The sequence below is a fragment of the Hypanus sabinus genome, chromosome 5 (assembly GCF_030144855.1).
Source record: "Hypanus sabinus isolate sHypSab1 chromosome 5, sHypSab1.hap1, whole genome shotgun sequence".
In the NCBI taxonomy this organism is placed as follows: Eukaryota; Metazoa; Chordata; class Chondrichthyes; order Myliobatiformes; family Dasyatidae; genus Hypanus; species Hypanus sabinus.
In genome coordinates, this window is record NC_082710.1 from 86,268,722 (window position 1) to 86,290,464 (window position 21,743).

A 21,743-nucleotide genomic window follows, 5' to 3' on the forward strand; every position below is an offset into this window, starting at 1 on the left:
AAAAATCCTCTCCACATCCACTCTTCAAGACTCTTCACCATTCCGTAGATCTCAATGAGGTCAACCCACATTCTTCTGAATTCCAGTGAATACAGGCCCAGAGCCATCAGACGATCTTCATATGCCAAACCATTCAATCCTGGAATCATTTTTATGAACCTCCTTTGAACCTGCTTCAGTTTCAGAGCATCCTTTCTAAGATAAGGGACCCAAACTTGCTCACAATACTCCAAGTGAGGCCTGTCCAGTGTTTTATAGAGTCTCATCATTACATCATTGCTTTTATATTCTTGTCCTCTTGAAATGAATGCTAACATTGCACTTGCCTTCCTCACCACAGACTCAACCTGCAAATTAACCTTTAGGGAATCCTGCACAAGGACTCCCAAGTCCCTTTGTGACTCAGTTTTTGTACTTTCTCTCCATTTAAAAAATAATCAACAATTTCATTTCTTCTACCGAAGTGTATAACCAGACACTTCCTGACACTGTACGTCACCTGCCATTTCTTTGCCTACTCTCCTAAACTGCCCTAGTCTGCCTGTAGCCTCTCTACTTCCTCAAAATTACCTGCCCCCACTTATTTTAATATTGTCTGCAAGCATTGTAGCAAAGCCATCAATACCATCATCCAGATTATTGACATATAATGAAAAAAAGAATCAGTCCCAACACAGACATAGACCCCTGTAGAACACCACTAGTCACTGGCAGTCAACCAGAAAAGGTTTCCCTTATTCCCACTCTCTGCCTGCTGCCAATCATCCACTGCTTTATCCATACTAGAATCTTTTCAGTAAAACCATGGGTTTTTAGCTTGTTAAGCAGCCTCATTTGTGGTACCTTGTCACAGGCCTTCTGGAAGTCCAAATACACAACATGAACTGATTCTCCTTTCTCTATCAGGCTTTTTATTTCTTCAAAAAATTCCCACAGATATGTCAGGCAAGATTTTCCCTTGGAAACCATGTTGACTGCAGCCTGCTTTATCATGTGCCTCCAAGTACCCTGAGACCTCATCCTTAATAATTGACTCCAAAATCTTCGCAACTACTGAGATCAGACTAACTGGTCTATCCAGTAGTTTCCTTTCTTCTGCCTCCCTCCCTTATTGAAGAGTGAAGTGACATTTGCATTATTCTAGTCTTCTGGAACCATTCCAGAAACTAGTGATTCTTGAAAGATCATTACTAATGGCTCCACGATTTTACCAGCCACATCTTTCAGAACCCCGGAGTAGTTCCCTTTACTCCATTGTAATACTGATTCATCTGACTTTAACTACTCGTTCTCAAATTTTAGGGTGAATTTGATTATATTATGGTCACTTCCCCTACAGGTTTTAATGCCTTGAAATGTCTAATCAATTCTTGTTCATTGTACAACACACAGTCCAGACTAGCTGATCCCATAGTGGGTTCAATCACCAGCTGCTCTAAAAAGCCATCTCACAGGCACTCTAGAAATTTTCCACCTTGGAATCCAGCACCAACTTGATTTTCCCAATCTACCTGCATATTGAAATCCCCCATGAGTATTGCAACATTGCCCTTTTGGAATGCATTTTCTATCTCCCATTGTAACTTGTAGGCCACGTCCTTACTACTATTTGAGGATCTGTCTAGAACTCCCAATCAGTTTTTTTTACCCTTGCAGTTCCTTGCCTCTATCCACAATGATTGAACACTTTTTGACCCTATGTCACTTCTTTCTCATGATTTGATTTCACTTTTTGCCAACAAAACAATGCCACACCCTCAGCCTTCCTGCCTGTGCTTTCGATGCAATGTGAATAGCTGAATTAAGTATCCAGCTATAATTATCTCTGCAAGTGTAAGTGCTACACCTGTCCCTACACCTCCTTTCTTACCACCACTCAGGGCCTCAAACAGTTCTTCCAGGTGAGGCAATGCCTCACTTGTGAGTCTGTTGGGGTAATCTACTGCATCCGGTGCTCTCGGTGCGGCCTCCTCTACATCGGCGAGACCCGACGCAGATTGGGGAACCGCTTCATCGAGCACCTCCGCTCTGTCCGCCACAACAGACAGGATCTCCCGGTTGCCACTCACTTCAACTCTGCTTCATGTTCCCATTCGGATATGTCCATACATGGCCTCCTCTACTGCCATGATGAGGCGAAACTTAGGTTGGAGGAGCAACACCTCATATATCGTCTGGGTAGTCTCCAGCCCCTTGGCATGAACATTGAATTCTCTAACTTCCGGTAATTCCTTCCCTCTCCCTTCCCCCATCCCAGTTTCATTCGGCCTCCTCTTCCAGCTGCCTATCACCTCTCTCATGATTCTGCCTTCCTCTACTATCCATAGTGCTTTCCCCTTACATCCCTTCTTCACCTGCCTACCCCCTCCCTGCTTCCCCTCCCCCACCCCGATCTTTTCCCTGATTGGTTTTTCACCTGGCACCTACCAGCCTTCTCCTTCCCACCCTCACCCCACCTTCTTTATGGGGCCCCTGCCCCCTCCCTCTTCAGTTCTGATGAAGGATTTCAGACCAAAACATTGACTGCTCATTTCCACGGATGCTACCTAACCTGCTGAGTTCCTCTAGCGTGTTGTGCATGTTGCTCCAGCTATAATCTTTCAGCCATGATTCAGTGATGCCAACGACATCATGCCTGCCAATCTGCAACTGCTGCAAGTTGATCTACCTTATTTCGTGTACTGTGCACATTGAAATATAACACCTTCAATCCTGTAATCACCCTTTTCAATTTTTCTGCCTTTTACATTATAACTCATCTTATTGACTGCAGTTTTCCCTCTCAGCAGCCTCTCCTCTCTACACATTGCCTCTGTTTGTAAGCCTCATCTTTAGCACAATTATTCGCCTTTTCTACGATACTTCTTGCATTGAAGTAGTGTATGTGCAGCTTAGGAAACTGGTCTCATCGTGCTCAACCTTTTGATTCCTGACTTTGTCTGAGATCGTACCAACATCTGCTTCCACAACCTCTCCACTGACTGTTCAGGCGCTCTGGAACTCTGCAACTCTAGTTTATACTCCACCGTGCAGCAATAAGAAACCTTTCTGCTGGGGTATTAGATCCCTCTCCAGATCAGGTGCAAACTGACCCTTCAATACAGATCCCACCTTCCCTGGAAGAGAGCTTGAAGACCCAAAAATCTTACGCCCTCCATCCTCAACCAACTCCTTAGCCAGGTATTAAACTGTATAATCTTCCTAGTTCTGGCCTCACTATTATGGGAAGCATTCCTGAGGACTGGAGGACTTGCCCTTTATCTTAGCACCTCACTCCGTGAACTCCCTATGCAGAACCTTGTCACTCTTCCTGCCCACAACATTGGTAACTACATGCATCATGACTTCTGGCTGTTCACCCTCCCATTTAAGAATGTTCAGGACTCGATCAGAGATCTCCTGGACCCTAGCACCCAGTAAGCGACACAGAACCTTCTGTCTGTTTTCCAAACTAATAAATCCCCTATCACAACTGCATGCCTCTTCTTCTCCCCTTCGCAGTCACAGAGGCAGACTCAGTACCAGAGGCTCAACCACTGTGCTTTCCTCTGTTAGGACATCCTCCACGTCCCCCGCAGACAGTATCCAAAATGATATACCTGTTTTTGAGGGGGGGCACAGGGGCTGTCTGAACTGGCTCCTTAAACTCTTTTCCCTTCCTGTTGCCCAGTTTCATGAGCCCTGCAACTTAGGAGTAACTACTTCTCTATATATCCTGTCTATCATCCCGTCCAGCCTCTCGAATAATCCAGAGTTTATCCTGTTCCAGCTCCAGCTCCCTAATGTGAATTGTTAGAAGCTGCAGCTGAATGCACTTCTCACAGTTGCAGTCATCAGGGACACTGGAGGTCTCCCTGCCTTCTCACATTCACAAGAGGAGAACTTCACTTTCTCGTTCCTGCCTGCCATCACTACTATCCTAGTTGAGTAGATATAAAGAAGGGAAGAAAAAAAGTGAGCTTTTCTTTCCTTTTTGGTTTCTCCGACTGAAGCCTAGAAGAGCTAAAGACTGGAGAATACCACTCTGACTGTCCACTCAAGATGACGGCCACTGCAACAATGGCCGCTAAGCCTGTCCCTGCCTTCCTTTAGTTTGCTGTTGCTAATCAATCCCAAACACCAATTGGTCACTGGTCAAAGCTCTTTTTTATTGTAGTGACCTACTTTTCTACTCAGGCAGTGGTCCTGATTGAAGTCCCCTCCTCTCAAAACTCCTGACATCTGGATTGGCTGCTGGTCAAAGCTCTTTCTTAATAACAAAAGATATGAAACTCTTAAGTCTATGGTGCAAACTAAAAAAAAAAATAACTTTTGCACTAATAGCTTTAATGCTCTAATGATCTTGGACAGTTTTAATCATTAACCACCTCTTCAATTTTTAATTAGGTTCTACTGAAGGGTCTCAGCCCGAAACGTCGACTGTACTCTTTTCCATAGATGCTGTCTGGCCTGCTAAGTTCCTCCAGCATTTGGTGTATGTTTTTCAGAGGTGAACTTGTTGGAATTCATCCTGAGAAGCATTCTGTCAGATTGAGAGGTGTAGGAGAAAACTGAAAGGTCACAAATTAGTGTTTGAAATAATAAGTGATTTATTTAAAAACTGTTGTGCATCAGGAAACCAGCCAAAGCTGATCTACCTGGCCATGAATTTAGTGGAGCTTTTCACATTGTCAGTTGATGAGATTGTCAGTAAAACTACATGTTCTTAACTGAATGGTGGCTACAGGAATACTTAATTAAGTAAAGGGCTAGGTCCTGATTATAGAGTAAAATGATTGTCCATAGGTCTAACAGTAAATCCTATTTTCTATTACAAACATAGGTGCATGCTATAACATAATTAATGAAAGTCCTTAACCTTGGACATCATTGCTGCTGCATTCCATGTCTCTACTTCTTGGCTTTGTGTGTGGTTCCTTATTATCACACTAGCACAATCCACATCGCTATTTATTAGTTACTAGCTCTCACTGTTCTTTCCCTGCAACATGAGGGAAACAATTTAAGACTGAAATCAGGAAAAATTCCCTCTCTCAAAGGGCTGTGAGCTATGAAAGTGCGCACCACACAATGCTCTCCGGCAGTCCTCATGATTGTTTGAGGCTGAAACCAACAGTCTATTCAGTGAGGGATTAATTAATGGGAAAAGGGCAGGAAAATGGACAAGGAATGTTCAGTCATATTGAATGGCAGAGTATGCTCAAAGGGATGGAATGCCTTATACCTGTTTCGAAATTGTATGGTGCTATAAACTGACAAGACTTGTGCAATCGCTCAGCATGGAAGTTCATAAAGCTACTGTCCTCAGTGGAAGACTCTGAGACATCAGAGGAGTCAGATTGGGATATCACACTCTTCTGAGCAACAATCAGCTACTCTGTGAACGAGATTCCAAGAGCAACAATAAGACAATTAGTCCTTGCCTCTCGAGATACAGAGAGAATATGGCATTAATTTTAACATGAAGATATTGATTAAGGGAATAAAAGGATTAACTTATGAGGAGAATTTGATGGCCCGGGGCTTGTACTTGCTGAAGTTTAGAAAAATGAGGAAAGGTATCCAAAGGAAATCTATCGAATATTGAAAGCCCGAGATAGAGTGGATCTGGAGATGTTTCCTGTGGGAGGGAGTTTAGAACCAGAAGGCAGAGCCTCACAATAGAGAGACATGCATTTAGAAAAGAGATGAGGAGGAATTTCTTAAGCCAGAGGGTTGTGAATCTGTGGAATTCATTGCCAGAAACAGCTGCAGAGGCCAAGTCATTGGATATATTTAAATTGGAAGGTAATGGCTCTTTTACTAGTAAGGGTGCCAAAGGTTATAGGGAGAATGCAGGAGAATGGGGTTTGGGGCATTGGTTTATTTTTGCCACATGTACAAAGATACAGCGAAATCTTGTCTTGCATACTGCTTATATCATTACACAGTGCATAAGAAAAATAAGGTAAAAATAAGGTAAAACTACACTGTACCTTGTTCATGTTCCATTGCTCTTCCAGTATCCTCTTTTAATTAAGCATATTTCTGCTGTTTTTCACTTATTGATTTCTGTGTGTTATCTGTGTTTGGGATGTCTCTCTATTAAGTAAGCTGTTTTTGCTTGTTTATCCCATAGTATTATATCCGGATGGTTATTATGGTTTGTTCTATCTGTAATAATAGATTGATCATCATGTAGTTTGTGGGACTCTGTCTCTAAAACTGGATCAGCTTTGTATTTATGATAAAGTACGGTGTCTTTTAGGGGTTTGTATTTTAAAGCAAGATTTTGATAAATGACGCTTGTCACTTGGTTGTGCCTGTGTAAGAATGAGTTAAATTGCTGCAGGGTCCTGGAAAGTGTTCTCTCTGCATTTATCATCTTGAATTGGCTGTTTATTTATTACATATTTTGATAATTTTTGTGGTAACCACCTGGTCCCGTATTGCCAAAACAAACCTCTCTGTTTCTGGGAAGATGTTTGACACTTCCTTGTTGACATCTAGTCTGCTGAGATCATGGGGATGTCTTCCATGGATGGTCACATTGATAAGCTTGTCCTTCTATAGTGATAAGTTCTTAATTTTTTGGGGGTTGTGCTTTTATTTAAGTGTCGAGTTGCATATACTCGCGTGGAGTGCTGAATCCTGTTTTTGTTGATGAAAATATATCCTTAGAAGTTTTATCTGGTTAACTAAATATTTTTATATGTCTGTTATTCCTCTTCCTCCTTCTGTCCTAAGTAGTGTTAATCTAAGTATGTTTGACTGTATATAATGTTTTCTAAAATTTGCTATTTTACTTATTTTTCTTTGTAAATTTTCCAGATTGGTTTCTGAAAAAAATATTATGCCAAAAGAATACTTTAATATGGGTATAGTGAAAGAATTTATTGTCTTTGTTATATTTTTGCTACTCAGTTCTGTTTGGAAGATTTCCTTAAACTGTGAAGTAAATTCTGTCGAAAGATTTCCCTTTGTGGTACAATAATCTATTTTCTTGGCTTGTTGATAATCCAGGTACTTAAATGTCTCATATTTATCTATTGGTTGCATTGTATCCTGCTACTCTGTAACATGTGCTCCAGCTCTATTGCACCATTCTTTATGTTTAATGTCGGACTTATCTAGTCTGAATTTCATGTTTATGTTTTCTGAAAATAGCACTACTATATGAATTAATTGCTTTAGGTTTACTGATGACGAAGTGCATAATTTCAAATTTATTATTATGATTATTATTATTATTTATTTTTTCTTCTTTTTGTATTTGAACAGTTTTTTTGCTTTTTGCACATTGGCTGTTGGAACTGTTGGGAGCAGTCTTTCACTGATTGTATTTGGTTTCTTGTATTTACTATGAACATCCACAAGGAAAATGAATCTGGGGGTTGTATGCAGTGACTTATATGTACTTTGATAATAAATTTACTTTCAACTTTGAAGTTACTCAATAGCATAAGAAATTGCTTCCCTCCAAGGTTACATATCAGGTACAATGATACTGGTCTCAGGTTCATGTGCCTCACTGCATTTACTCTCGGACTGTTTTCTTGAGTCGATGAGGAAAGTAATATCCATATAACGTACCGTTGGTTTTAACTTCTGTTTCTAGCTTCAGAAGAAGTGATAAAGTTCTTGCAACCACGATTTCCTTTCAACATGATCAGTACCGATTGTTCTCCATTAAAATTTGCATTATTCTTCTCATTTCACCACGAGCACCTTTTACATGATGGTGTGAAGTCTCTTGAGGTTCCTTTTAAATGATGGTGCATTACCTGTCCTCACCCTCTGTGGAACAGTAAGTAGTGCAATGAATAGATTTGAGACAGTATCTTACATGAATGGATGGATCTTACAGGAGAAATTTCTGAGGGTCATCGATAATCTCAAGCAAATAGGGCCACTGTAGTGTAGTGGTTAGTGCAACACTATTACGGCTTAGGGCATCTGAGTTCAGAGTTCAATTCCAACATTAGCTGTAAGGAGTCTGTATGTTTTCTCATGGGTTTTCTCTGTGCGCTGTGGTTCCCTCCCATAGTCCAAAGACATACTGGTTAGCAGGTTAGTTGGTCATTGTAGAACGTCCTGTGGTTAGGCTGGGGTTAAATCGGGCTGCTGGGCAGTGTGGTTCAAAGGGCTGAAAAGCCTGTTCCACACTGTATCTCTGACTAAGTTAAGTAAATAGTAGAACTGTGGATTGCAAAATCTTCCGTAGCACACACCTGTGGCCCTTTGGGTAACCCTATTTGTATTGATTCTTGTACTTTTTACATTATGATACATCTTTTGAACCATAAATCCATTCCCTTAACAGTTATTTAGCCTTCATAATTACTTAATAGCATTTATGAACAATGTTTATCACGTGACTTTAAATGACTTTGGTTGATGGATCAATACTGGTTACACAAAACTTAAGATAATGTTTTTGAAACAAATTCTGCTTAAATTGCTGATGCCAACCATTATTTCTTGCTGATGGTTTTAAAGGAGAGTTTCTGCTCTGACGTATATTTTTTCACTTTTTCTGCTCACTGAAGCAATTTGAGGTCTTTATGCATTGACCATATTATCCTCTGAATGTTACAAACTCAAGCATCTACATCAAATTGATATACTTCTCAAGGGTTAAAGTTGCCTTTACCTATATTTCCTTTCTGAGGCCCTCATTGGTCGGGGTTGATCATGGGTGTTGCATCCTGAACATAAGCAAATCAGTGCACAAGCCAAGTCGGTACGATTTGGAGAGCAAGCTGTTGACCATACAGCAGACTTCCCCTCTCTGTTGAATCCAAAAGAATGGCAGAGACCAATGCCGTTTGGCACCAACAACATTGCAGGAGTTGTCAATCAGCATTGAACTCTACGTAGGGCTGCTTTAGGAACCCCAGCCCCAGATTTTCCCTCAGAGTTTACTCCTGAAGCATTTCCCTTGAGTGGGTAAAGCCCTAAGCATCAGAAGTTTGAGATCAGAGGTTTTCTTCTCCAAGATCAGCTGCCAACGACAGCTGATGAGCCCCACCTGCCTGGAGAAATGGGTATTAATGAACCTTTGGTTCTTCTCCAGTCAGTAGAAATAGCTCCGCTGGGTTTAGTACCTAAGCTGCACATGAAGGCCAGGAACTGGACTTTGTTGTCAAAGTCTATTTGAGCTGCATATCATTGAGAATGTTTAATTGGTGGCTAATCCCAACTACCTCTCCCTCCCCATACCTCCTGGCTATGAAATCCTTATGGACCCTATAATTTCCAGACTTTGCACAACATCACAGAAATGACATTTTGTCCCAGATTTGTACAATTATTGATTATTTCTTTAATTTATTTCTAGCCTTTTGCGATGCAACAAGATAGTCTCATTCAACACATTCTTCTGTTGAATAAAATATGAAGTCACTGTAGTTTTGTTGTGACTTAGCCATATTTAACACTGATACATTTATTGTCAGCATGTTCAACCAAGCAACCTATTGATGACACCATAAATATTATGTGATTTTTCACCAGTCTATGATAAAAGCTGGAATGCTTTCTCCTTTGAGTCACAGAGTAATACAGCATGGATACAACCTTAAGCCCAACTCAGCGGTGCAAACTATGAGCTAGTGTCTGGCTCATATCCCTCTAAACACCTCCTATCTATGGACAGTACTTACCCAAGTGCTGTTGAATGTTGTTACTTCTATCTGCCTCAACCACGTCCTCTAGCAGCTCATCACCCAGGTGAGAAGAAGTTGCCCCTCAGGTCCCCCCCAAATCATTCCCCTTTCATCTGAAACCAATGCCCTCTAGTTATTAGAACAAAGAACACAGAACATTACAGCACAGTGCAGGCACCTCAGCCCATGATGTTCTGCTGAACTTCTAATCTTTTCTAGTTCAATCGAACACTTCCTTCCTACATAACCCTCCATTTTTCTATCATCTATGTGCCTATCTATGAATTTCTTAAAAACTCCTAATTATATGTCCCTTGGGGCATTCTGTGCTCTCTGTGTAAAAAAAAAACTTATATCTGACATCCCTCTTATCTTTTCCTCCAATCACCTTAAAATTATACCCCCTCATGTTAGCCATCCCCCCTCCCCCAAGGAAAAACTCTCTGCTATACAATCTATCTAAATCTCTTACCATCCTGTACACTCACATCAAATTGCCTCTCATTCTCCTTTACTCCAGAGAGAAAAGTCCAAGCTCACTCAACCTACTGTCATAGACATGCTTTCTAATTCAGGTAGTACTTGATAACTTTCTTTTGCACTCTCTCTAAACCTTCTACCTCCTTTTTAGTTCCTCTTTTCTGGGGAAAAAACACCATGTACATTCAGCCTATATATACCTTTCTTGATTTTATACATATTTGCAAGCTCACATTGTCCATCTCCTATGTCCCAAGGAATAAAGTCCTTGCCTGCTCAACCACTCTCTATGAATCAGGACCTCTTTAAGTAATTTGTGATTTCAAACCTGTTATTGGCCCTTCAGTTTCTGTAAAACTGCTTTTCTTCATGAGATGGAACTGAAGACGATTCAGAAGATACTTGTATTGGCAGATGGCTCGATTATGACCACAGCCAGCATTTCAAACTGTGTGTACTATTAAAACACATATTTTTGACTTTGACTTGAATTAAATAGAACAGCAGCATACAGGAACAGGCTCTTCAACCCATAGCATTGTGCCATATTAAATTAGTAATTAAGTGACTCACTCAAATGATTCCTTCTGCCTACATAATGCCCATATTCCTCTATTCTGTGCACACTGTAGTATTGTAAGAGCCTCTTGAACCTCTGCATATTTACCTGCACTTGCATTTAAAGCACCCAATACTCTGTGTAAAAATAAATTAATCACTGAAAATAAAAAGAGCCTCGTGTTTTGGAGATTGAAATCAAAAACACAAGATGCTGGAAAAACTTAGCATGTCAAGCGGCATCTATGGGGTGACAAGGAAAGTTAACATTTCAGGTCAGAGATCTTTTGTCAGAATCAGAATCTACTAACATATCAGAATCAGAATTACTAACTTGTATGATGGGAGATATGACTGGTTTATCTCCCCTAGATAAGTCCCTTCCTGCCTACATCTGTGATAGCTCACATGCTCTTGATATTTTAAAGGACCTCAAGTTCCCTAGCCCCCATTATCTTATTTTCACCATGGATGTCCAGTTCCTGTACATCTCCATCCCTCACTAGGAAGGCCTCAAAGCTCTCTGTTTCTTTATGGACAGCTGACCCATCCAGTTCCCCTCTACCTCTCACCTCAGCCTAGTGGAACTTGTCCTCATCCTAAATAATTTTTCCTTTGCCTCATCCCACTTCCTTCAAACAAAAAAGGGTAGCCATGGACACTTGCATGGGTCCCAGCTATGCTGCCTGTTTGTCGGCTAAATGAAACAATCTGTTCCAAGCTTGCACTGGTGACCGCCCTGCACTTTTCCTATGCTACATAGATGACTGCGTTGATGCTGCTTCCTGCACCCATGCTGAGCTCGTCAATTTCATCCACTTTGCCTCCAACTTCCACCCTGCCCTCAAATTCACCTGGTTCATTTCTGACACTTCCCTTCCCTTCCCTTCCCTTCCCATTTCTGACACTTCTCGATTTCACTGCCTCTATCTCCAGAGAAGGCTTATCCACTGATATCTATTATCACAGCTACCTGGACTATACCTTGTCCCACCCTGCTACTTGTAGAAACACCATCCCCTTCTCTCAATTCCTCCATCTCTGCCACCTCTATTCTTAGGATGAGGCCTTTCATTCTGGTACAAAGGAGATGTCCTCCTTTTTCAAAGAAAGGGGCTTCCCTTCCTCCACCATCAATGCTGCCCTCAACTGCAACTCTTCATTTCACGCACATCTGCTCTTACCCACCACCCTACCAGGGTAGGGTTCCTCGTGTCTTCTACCACCCCCCAGCCTCCACGTCCAGCACATAAATCTCCGAAACTTCCGCTACCTCCAACTGGATCCCACCACCAAAGACATCTTTTCCCTCACCCCCTACTTTCTGCTTTCTGCAGGGATCGCTGCCTATGCAACTCCCTTGTCCATTCATCCTTCCCCGCTGATCTCCTTCCTGGCACTTATCCTTGCAAGCGGAACAAGTGCTACACTTGCCCCTTCACCTCCTCCCTCACTACCATTCAAGGCCTCAAACACTCCTTCCAGGTGAGGCGACACTTCACATATGAGTCTGTTGGGGTCATTTACTGTGTTTGGTGCTCCCGATGTGGCCTCCTGCATATCGATGACTCCTGATGTAAATCGGGAGAGCACCAATTATCTATGCTCTATCCAGCAGAAGAAGCGGGATCTCCCAGTGGCCACCCATTTTAATTCAATCTCCCATTCCGGAATATCTGTCCATGGCCTCCTTCACTGTTGTGATAAGGCCACACTTAGGTTGTAGGAACAACACCTTATATTCCATTTGGGTAGTCTCCACCTGATGGCATGAACATCGATTTCTCAAATTTCCAGCAATGCTTCCCTCCCTCCCCTTCACCATTTTTCTTGCCCTTGCCCCTCTCTCATGTTATCTCCTTGGCTGTCCATCGCCTTGCTCTGGTGCTCCCCCCAACACCTTCTTCCATGTCTTTCTTCCATGGCCTTCTGTCTCCTTCACCATATTTCTAAAGAAATTTGCAAATGTCCTTGCTGATATACTAAATTTCCTCAAACTCTGAGTGAAGTAGAGAAGTTTTTGCATCAATGTGTTGGGCCTAAAACAGATCCTGGGAGATGGTGACATCCAGGAATTTACAGCTGCTGACCCATATGTGTTCTCCTTACTTCCCATTCCTGAGGTCCACGATCTGTCAATTCCTTGATCCTACTGATGTTGAGTGCAATATTATTGTGATACCATTCAACCAAATGGTAAATCTCACCATTGTACACTTCCTCTTTGCCTTCTGAGATCTATTAATTCATAGAATGTGTTTGAGCATTCATCAGTGTAGGCTGAGTAAAGCAGATGGTTAAGAGCACATCTTTGAGGTGTACCTGTGTTGATAGTCAGCAAGGAGGAGATATAATCAATGATTTGTACTGACTGTGACCTCCTGATGAGGAAGTCGAGCACTCATTTGCAGATAGAGTCTAATAATAATCAGGTCACACTGTATATAATGGCCGTTTTTATCATTTCCACACTCTTGATATTGTGCATTCTCACACAAAAGGCAGGCATAACTCAGCAGTTCAGGCAGCATCAATGGAGGGAAATAGACGGTTTTTCAGACCAAGCCCCTTTATCAGGATCTCAATACAGGGTCTCGGCCTGAAACTCCAGCTGTTTATTTCCCTCTATGGATGCTGAGTTCCTCCAGAATTTTGTGTGTGTTGCTCACAATAACATAACAATACTACACATCCTTTCTTGCACCCCTCTTATGTTGCAGCATTGAAGTCACACAAGTATTGCATGCTGATCTATTTCCCTGCTGTGCATCCAACATCCTCATGTCTGATACATCACAAGCACAAAGGCCAGCAAATCATTTCCACGTGGTGCACCTAAAAGTACTGATCATGTTTCACAGTTAAAATATTCACTGCAAGACTAGATATCGTACCATTGAAATCAAACCCAAGTGAATGTAAAAGACCCCATGGAAATATTTCAAAGCAGAGTAAGATGATAATCACCATTGCCCTGGCCATAATTTATCCTTCAACCAACTGGTTATTATGACATTGCCCTTGTGTGGTTTTAGAGTATAACTTTAACTATTTGTTTCCAATATTCAATACTGTACCACAAATCCTCTTCAAGATAGATAAAGCACTTGTAACTATCCAAACATTGTGAAAGAGTGTTGTATAATTAGAAATACTTGCTTTTCTTTGGATTCATACTTACAGGAATAATATCAATAAGACTGAAAGAGTGTAGAGAAAAAATTGCATGGATATTGCTGGAATAAGAGGATCTGAGTTATTGGGAAAAGTTGACTAAGTTAGAACTGTAACATTCCATAGAGTATAAAAGATTAAGGGTAGGTTTGATAGAGGTAAACAAAATTGTAAGAGGTATAGATAGGATAAATGTAAGCAGGCTTTTTCTACTGAGTTTGAGTGAGACTAGAACTGGAAGTCATAGCTTGAGAGTAAAAAGTGAAATACTTCAGAGGAACCTGAGAGGGAACTTCTTCACTCAGAGCGTGGTGAGAGTGTGCAACCAGTGGCCAGTAGAAGTGGTGACTCCTGCTCATGTTTCAAGTGATATTTTGATAAATGCATGGATTGGAGGTGTATAGAGTGGTAGGTTCCAATTGAGGGTCAGTGGGACTCAGCAGAATAACAGTTCAGTATTAACTACATGTAGATGGGCCAAAAGCTGCATTGTTCTATGACCCTATGACTCTGTTTAAATTTGTCCCCATTTCTACCTTGATCTATTTGTTCATGGATGAATAATGAACATTTTCCAGACCATTTATGGCCCCTCAAATGAGAGCCTTGTTTCAAGATGAGAGAATCACATTGCTGTAGACCAGCTGTAGAATGGAGCAGGTAAAGACAGATTTCTTTTTCTGCAGGACAGCTGGTGACCCTAGCATAATTAGCAAGCAACCTGTAAGTTTTCTCACTGCTTATTCGGTTGAAGTCATTGGTTGCTAGACCTTGGGATTCAGTAATGTAGCTGGTATGACACCACACTCTCACTGTGATTTGCTGATGTGGTGTGGTGATTGCACTTCTGAATTACTCCCTCAGCCAGATAGAGACCTGAAGTGGCTTGAAACAGACATGGAAGTTGCTATATGACTGCAAACCTTTTTGCTTGACTGCTCAGACAGAGGGCATTTGGAGAAATACTGCTGAGCCAAATATTTATATAACCATCAGGCTCGGCCAACACATGTTTGTCTACCTGAAAACAATTTCTGGCCCCGCCAAACTGAGAAATCTTGTTCATGTAGATGCTGCATGATGTGTTGCCCCGTTACAAATCCACATTGCAAAATATCAGACAGTACACAATATGTAATTAAATGATTGATCTTTATAATTCTTAATTAGACTATACAGTTAGTAAAAAAACAAAAAAAAGAAAACAGCCCCTTCTCATGAAACAGTCTGTAGTGCATTGTTAGAGCTCACTGTTCGTTCATTTGTTCCCGTTGACCTCCAAGCGTAGACCCTCACTCCTCAGCCCACTCCATCTGGTGGTCTTCTGAATCTCTCCATTCATGTCCTCTCTCTCTCTCCCCATCGCTCCCCGACAAAAAAAACCCCAAAAAGCCTGGCTCCCAGACACACAAGAAAGAACAAGATTTCTCCCATTCAATAGTCCATGCATTCCAAAGCCCCGTTATCTCTAGTCATAACCCAAACATTGCTGCTACAGAGAAATCATCACCTTAGCAGTGGAACATTACATAGAAGCCATTACTTCAGCTTCTGCAGTGAAACCTTACAGTGTGTTACATTTATACCAAATAATTTCCAAAAGAATAAATGCTTACCACTTCTTGAAACTTGTCCATTGTCCTCTGTCCATAACCACTAAAGAGTTGTTGAGTCTGACACCCTTTTTAAGCAGTTGTATTTCATTAAGAGTTTGAGCAGATTTGATATGTCACCAAAGGCATTAGCAACTCGTTACATAACTTTCAAGCTCCCATACTCAGTGTCCTGACTGATCGTCCAGTGTATGAAATAGATTTTTCAACACCTTGTTTACCTGTGACACCACTTTCAGTGAACTGTGCACTTGAACTCCTATATTCCTCAGTTCCATACCTCTTCAGTATCCAACTATTGATTGCTTAAGTCCGACCCTGGTTTGATTTCCCAAAATGCAATTCCTCATATTTATCTGGATTGAGAGCATTTTGCCAATCCTCAGCCCACATAGCTGATAAAGATCCCCCTGGAGTTTTTTCATTATCTTCCATGCTGTCTACAACACCATATATTTTAATATTATCCACAATCTTACTATTCATCCTTATACATTCATATCCAAATCATTTATATAAATTACAAACAACAAAGGTCCAAATGTCTAGACTAGTCTGCAATAAGGGCGCTTGTCAAAGGCCTTGCTGATGTCCATATATATATGTGTATAAAACATCCACTGCCCTGTCCTCATGCACCCTCAAGGTTACCTTTCTGAAAACTTCCAAGAGAGTTGTCAGACATCACTTTCCATGCACAAAGACAAATTGACTGTTCTAAATCAGATTATGTCTCTCCATCAAAAGCTCACCTCAATTTGCCCAACACCAATGTCATTCTCACCATTCTACAGTTTTCTGGCTTGTTTTTGCTGCCCTTTATAAACAATGGTACTACACTAGGTTAGATTAGATAAGCTTTATTTGTCACATGTACACTGAAACACCAACACACATGTCACTTGTATCAACAACCAATATGGTCATGTTGAGTGCAGTCCGTAAGAGTCGCCATGCCTCCGGTGCCAGTATAGTATGGCCATGACTTACTAATCTGTATGTCTTTGGAATATGGGAGGAAACCAGAGCACCGAGAGGAATCATTCACACGGAGGATGGACAAACACTTGGCAGACAACGAGAATTAAACCCTAGTCACTGGCACTATAAAGCATTGCACAAGCCACTATGCTACTGTGCCACCCTCCTAACCACCATCTTCCAAAACTTTATGTGTAGTCAAAGATGAAGCAAAGCTCCACAGTTTAATTTCTAACTTCCCACAGAATTTGAGAATGTACTAGGTCCTGCCTTGGGGATTCATCTACTTTCATATACAAACCCCATTTCCAGAAAAGTTGGGATATTTTCCAAAAAGCAATAAAAACAAGAATCTGTGATATGTTAATTCACGTGAACCTTTATTTAACTGGCAAAATTACAAAGAAAAGTTTGTCAATAATTTTACTGACCAACTTCATTGTATTTTGTAAATATACACAAATTTAGAATTTGATGGCTGCAACACACTCAACAAAGGTTGGGACAGAGTTAAAGTAAGATTGAAAAGTGCACAGAATATTCAAGTAACACTGGTTTGGAAGACTCCGCATTAAGGAGGCTAATTGGTAGCAGGTGAGGTATCATGACTGGGTATAAGAGTAGCGTCCATCAAAGGCTCAGTCTTTGCAAGCAAGGATGGCTTGTGTCTCACCCCTTTGTGCCAAAATTCGTGAGAGAATTGTTAGTCAGTTCAAAAGGAACATTTCTCAATGCGAGATTGCAGAGAATTTAAGTCTTTCAACATTTACAGTACATAATATTGTGAAAAGATTCAGAGAATTCAGAGACATCTCAGTGCATAAAGGGCAAGGTCGGAAACCACTGTTGAAAGCGCGTGATCTTTGAGCCCTCAGGCTGTACTGCCTAAGAAACCGTCATGTTACTGTGACAATTATAGCCACCTGGGCTCGTGAGTACTTTTGAAAACGATTGTGTTATGAATGTACCGCAGCTCTGAGGTTCCGAAGGGGCGGGAGCAGCCCCCTCCTTCCGGAGAATCACAAGATCACTATTAATTCGGGTCTTGGACCCAGGAAATGAGAGACAATGCAACGGTTTTGGCCATTGTTCTTAGAGACAACTGTGTGAATTGCATGTCCCTGCTACGTGACAGCTACCACGGATATGGACACCCTCGGGCAATGTGGGGGTGGGGATTGCATCACCCTACTTTGATGGACATCTACAACTCTGCAAGTCAAGATAAAAGGGGACTGCAGAAGGCGGTACCCCAGAGAGAGGCACCAGAAGGACTCGGTCGCTCTGCGCTCCTGTGCTAGCGGGAAGCCATTAAAAGTCATGTGCGTTCCGCTTCTCTTTTGCCTGAGGAGCGGGTGGCTGATAACACTGAAAAGGACTTCGAACTAACAATGGGGAACTAACGCTCCCCGGATTCAATGGAGTTGCTTCATAAAGACCCGGGCAAGCTTTTTCGTTTCTCACCAATCTCTCTAAGACACGTGAAACCCAGCGATTCCCAGAAGGCTGAAGCCTGCAGACTTCTGAGTGACTTTTATATTTCCAACGGACAATATATTATCCCCTAGACAACAGCCGAGATTACTTCTTAAAGATGATTATTACTGTACCCGCGCTTTAGATTGAGTATTGATGACGTGCATTATCTGAATGTTTGTATTAACCTTACTTTTGTGCCCCTTTATAAATAAAAACGTTTGAAAATAGTGACATCAGACTTCAGCAGACCTCTCTATCTTTGCTGGTAAGTGATCCAGTTACGGGATACGTAACAACTGTCACTTAACACAGTCCATCGCTGCATCCAGAAATGCAACTTGAAACTGTATTACACAAGGAGGAAGCCATACTTCAACTCTATGCAGAAACACCGGCAAGTTCTCTGGGCCCGAGCTCATCTCAGATGGACCGAAAGACTGTGGAACTGTGTGCTGTGGTCAAATGAGTCCACATTTCAGCTAGTTTTCGGAAAAAAATGGGCGTCGAGTTCTCCGTGCCAAAGATGAAAACGACCATCCTGATTGTTATCAGTGAAAGGTGCAAAAGCCAGCATCTGTGATGGTATGGGGAGCATCAGTGCCCACGGCACGGGTGAGTTGCACATATGTGAAGGTATCATTGACTCTGAGGCGTATATTAGGATTTTAGAGAGACATATGTTTCCATCAAGGCGACATCTCTTCCTGGGACGTCCATGCTTATTTCAGCAGCACAATGCCAGACCACATTTTGCACAGGCTACAACAGCGTGGCTTTGTAGACACAGAGTGCATGTGCTTGACTGGCCTGCAGCCAGTCCAGATCTATCTCCTATTGAAAATGTATGGCACATCATAAAGAGGAGAATCAGACAACGGAGACCACGGACTGTTGAGCAGCTGAAGTCTTATATCAAGCAAGAATGGACAAAATTTCCAATTGCAAATCTACTACAATTAGTATCCTCAGTTCCAAAATGATTAAAAAGTATTATTAAAAGGAAAGGTGATGTAACACAATGGTAAACATGCCTCCACCCAATTTCTGTTGAGTGTGTTGCAGCCTTCAAATTCCAAATTTGTGTATATTTACAAAATACAATTAAGTTGATCAGTAAAACTATTGAAAATCTTTTCTTTGTACTTTTGTCAGTTAAATAAAGGTTCACATAAATTAACATCACAGATTTTTGTTTTTATTGCATTTTGGAAAATATCCCAACTTTTCTGGAAATGGGGTTTGTATGTATATATATATATAAAGAAAACTAAACTTATTTAGTGCAAAAAGAGAGGGAAAATACTAAGGAGGTGTTTATGGGTCCATTGCCCATTGTGAAATCTGATGATGGAAAGGAGAAAGCTGTTTCTGAAACATTGAGTTTGTATCTTTGGGCTTCTGTATCTCTTCCTTTATGGTAGCAATGAGAAGAGGGCGTGTCCTGAGTGATGGGGTTCCCTATTAATGGATGCCGTTTTGGCAATGATGGTTGTGCTAAACACACTAAGTGGAAGAATCAACATGTTGATCTGTATATTGTCCATCAATTTAAATGAAATGAGTTTCAGAAGCTGAGTACAATATGCAGATGACATTATGTGGTATGTTTAGAGTCACCAACTAAAGGTTAATTTGGGAACCCATACACATTTATAACCATTGGGCTTCTTATTTAAGAAAGGATGTGCTGCCATTGGAAAGGGTCCAGAAGAAGTTTGCGAAAATTAACTCAGGAGTGAAAGGGTTTGATGGTTTTGAACCTGTACTCACTGGAGCTTCAAAGAAATGAAGGGAATCTCATTGAAACTTATCGAATATTGAATATCGAATAGTGAATATGGAGAGGGAGTTTCCTGTGGTGGACAAATCTTGGACCAGAGGGCACAGCCTCACAATACAAGGATATAGCTTTAGAACAGAGATGAAAAGGAATTTCTGGAGCCAGAGGGTAATGAATCTGTAGAATTCATTGCCATTGATGGCTGTGAAGGCCAAGTTATTGGGTATATTTAAAACTGAGATTGATGGTTTCTTGCTTGGTAAGTGTGTCAAAGGTTATGAGGAGAAGGCAGAAGAATAGGGTTGAGATAGATAATAACTCAGCCATGATGGAATGAGGGAGTAGAATTGATGGGCCAAATGCCCTGATTCTGCTCTTTTGACTTACAGGCTTAATGAAAATCTATGAAATAGAAGGGAAGCAATTCAGTTTCTTGTATCAGCCAGCCAAACAACAACCTACTCAACTTAATTCCTCTTTCCAGCACTAGATCCATAGGTCACAGCTCCAAGTGTGCATTCAGGCATAGTTTAAATATGATGTGGATTTCCCTTTTTACCATCATTTCAGACACCATGTTCCAGATTTAAATACCCTCTGGCTGGAAAGTCCTTTCCTCTTCTCTCTCTAATTCTCTCGACTAATTACTTTATGACTCTTCAATTTCGACAGCTCTTCCAAGGAATTTAGGTGCTTCTTATTAATTCTCTGTTAATTTTATGTATGTCTATTATGTCTGCACTCAATCCCTGTACTCCAATATATCCAAACTTTTCACAGAGCTAAGATTTTATTGTTCTGACAAATTCTCATTTCCACCTTCTCCAAATGCATTTCTTTTCTTTCAGGGGGACCAGAATCTTGAGCACATTCACATAGTGCTCTATACATACATAGCAAAGCATCTTCGTGCTTTTGTTCTCTGCCTCGACTAATGGAAGAACATATTGCATGGCCATATCTTTTAAGGTCTGGGGTCATTTCCCATTTCCCATTTCCCATTTCATTGGGGTCCTTTCCTTTCTTCCACCATGATCAATATGCTACAATTTATTGTACATTTGTCCACCTTGTTACACCTTTCCAAGTACATTATTACACACTGCATTAAAATATATTCGCCACTATTATGACTTACAAATTTCCTGCAACTCATATCTTTTCTCTTCAAAGACAAAATCTTTATTGTTACCCTACTCTACAATTATATCATTGTCCATAATATACACTTTATCAGGTACACCTGTACACCTTCTTATTAATGCAAATATCTAGTCAGCCAATCAGAATGCAGAAACTAAATGCATAAAAGCATGCAGTCATGGTCAAGAGGTTCAGTTGTTGTTCAAACCAAGCATAAGAATGGAGAAGAAATGTGGTCTAAGTGACTTTGGCTGTGGAATGATGGTTGGTACCTGACAGGTTGATTTGAGCTTCCTTGAAATAACTCATCTCTTGAGGTTTTCATGCACAACAATCTGTAGAGTTTGCAGAAAATGGTTAAAAAACAAACACCAGCTGATGTTCTGTGGGTGAAAATGCCTTGTTAATCCGAGAAGTCAAAGGTGAATGGGCAGACTAGTTCAAACTGACAAATTGCCATGGGAATTGAAAAAGGAATGTAATAAGGGTAATGACATAATTGTAATTGGGGACATCAATATATAAGAGGGTTGGAAACATCAGGTTGGTGTTGGATCGCAAGAGAGGGAATTTGTTGAATGCCTGTGAGATGGCTTTTAGAGCAGCTTGTGCTTGAGCCTACTTGGGGAAAAGCTCTCTTAGATTGGGTATTGTGTAATGACCCAGATTTTATTAGTCAGCTTAAAGAAAGGGAACCCTTAGGAGGCAGTGATCACAATAGCAGAATTCTGCAATTTGAATTCACATGTATCTGTATCGTAATGGAATAAAGGGAATTACAAAGGCATGAGAGATGAACTTTTCCATGTGGATTGGAGGAGGATACTGGCGGGGATGATGGCAGAACAGAGGTGGCTGAAATTTCTGGGAATAGTTCACAAGACGCTG

At 41.1% G+C, this 21,743-nt stretch overlaps 1 protein-coding gene across 1 annotated transcript in view; it reads left to right on the forward strand.

Annotated features, from left to right (window-relative positions):
* LOC132394274 (contactin-associated protein-like 5) overlaps positions 1 to 21,743 on the forward strand; it is a 1,716,192-nt gene that overhangs the window by 1,034,485 nt on the left and 659,964 nt on the right. The gene's annotated exons all lie outside the window — the stretch shown is intronic.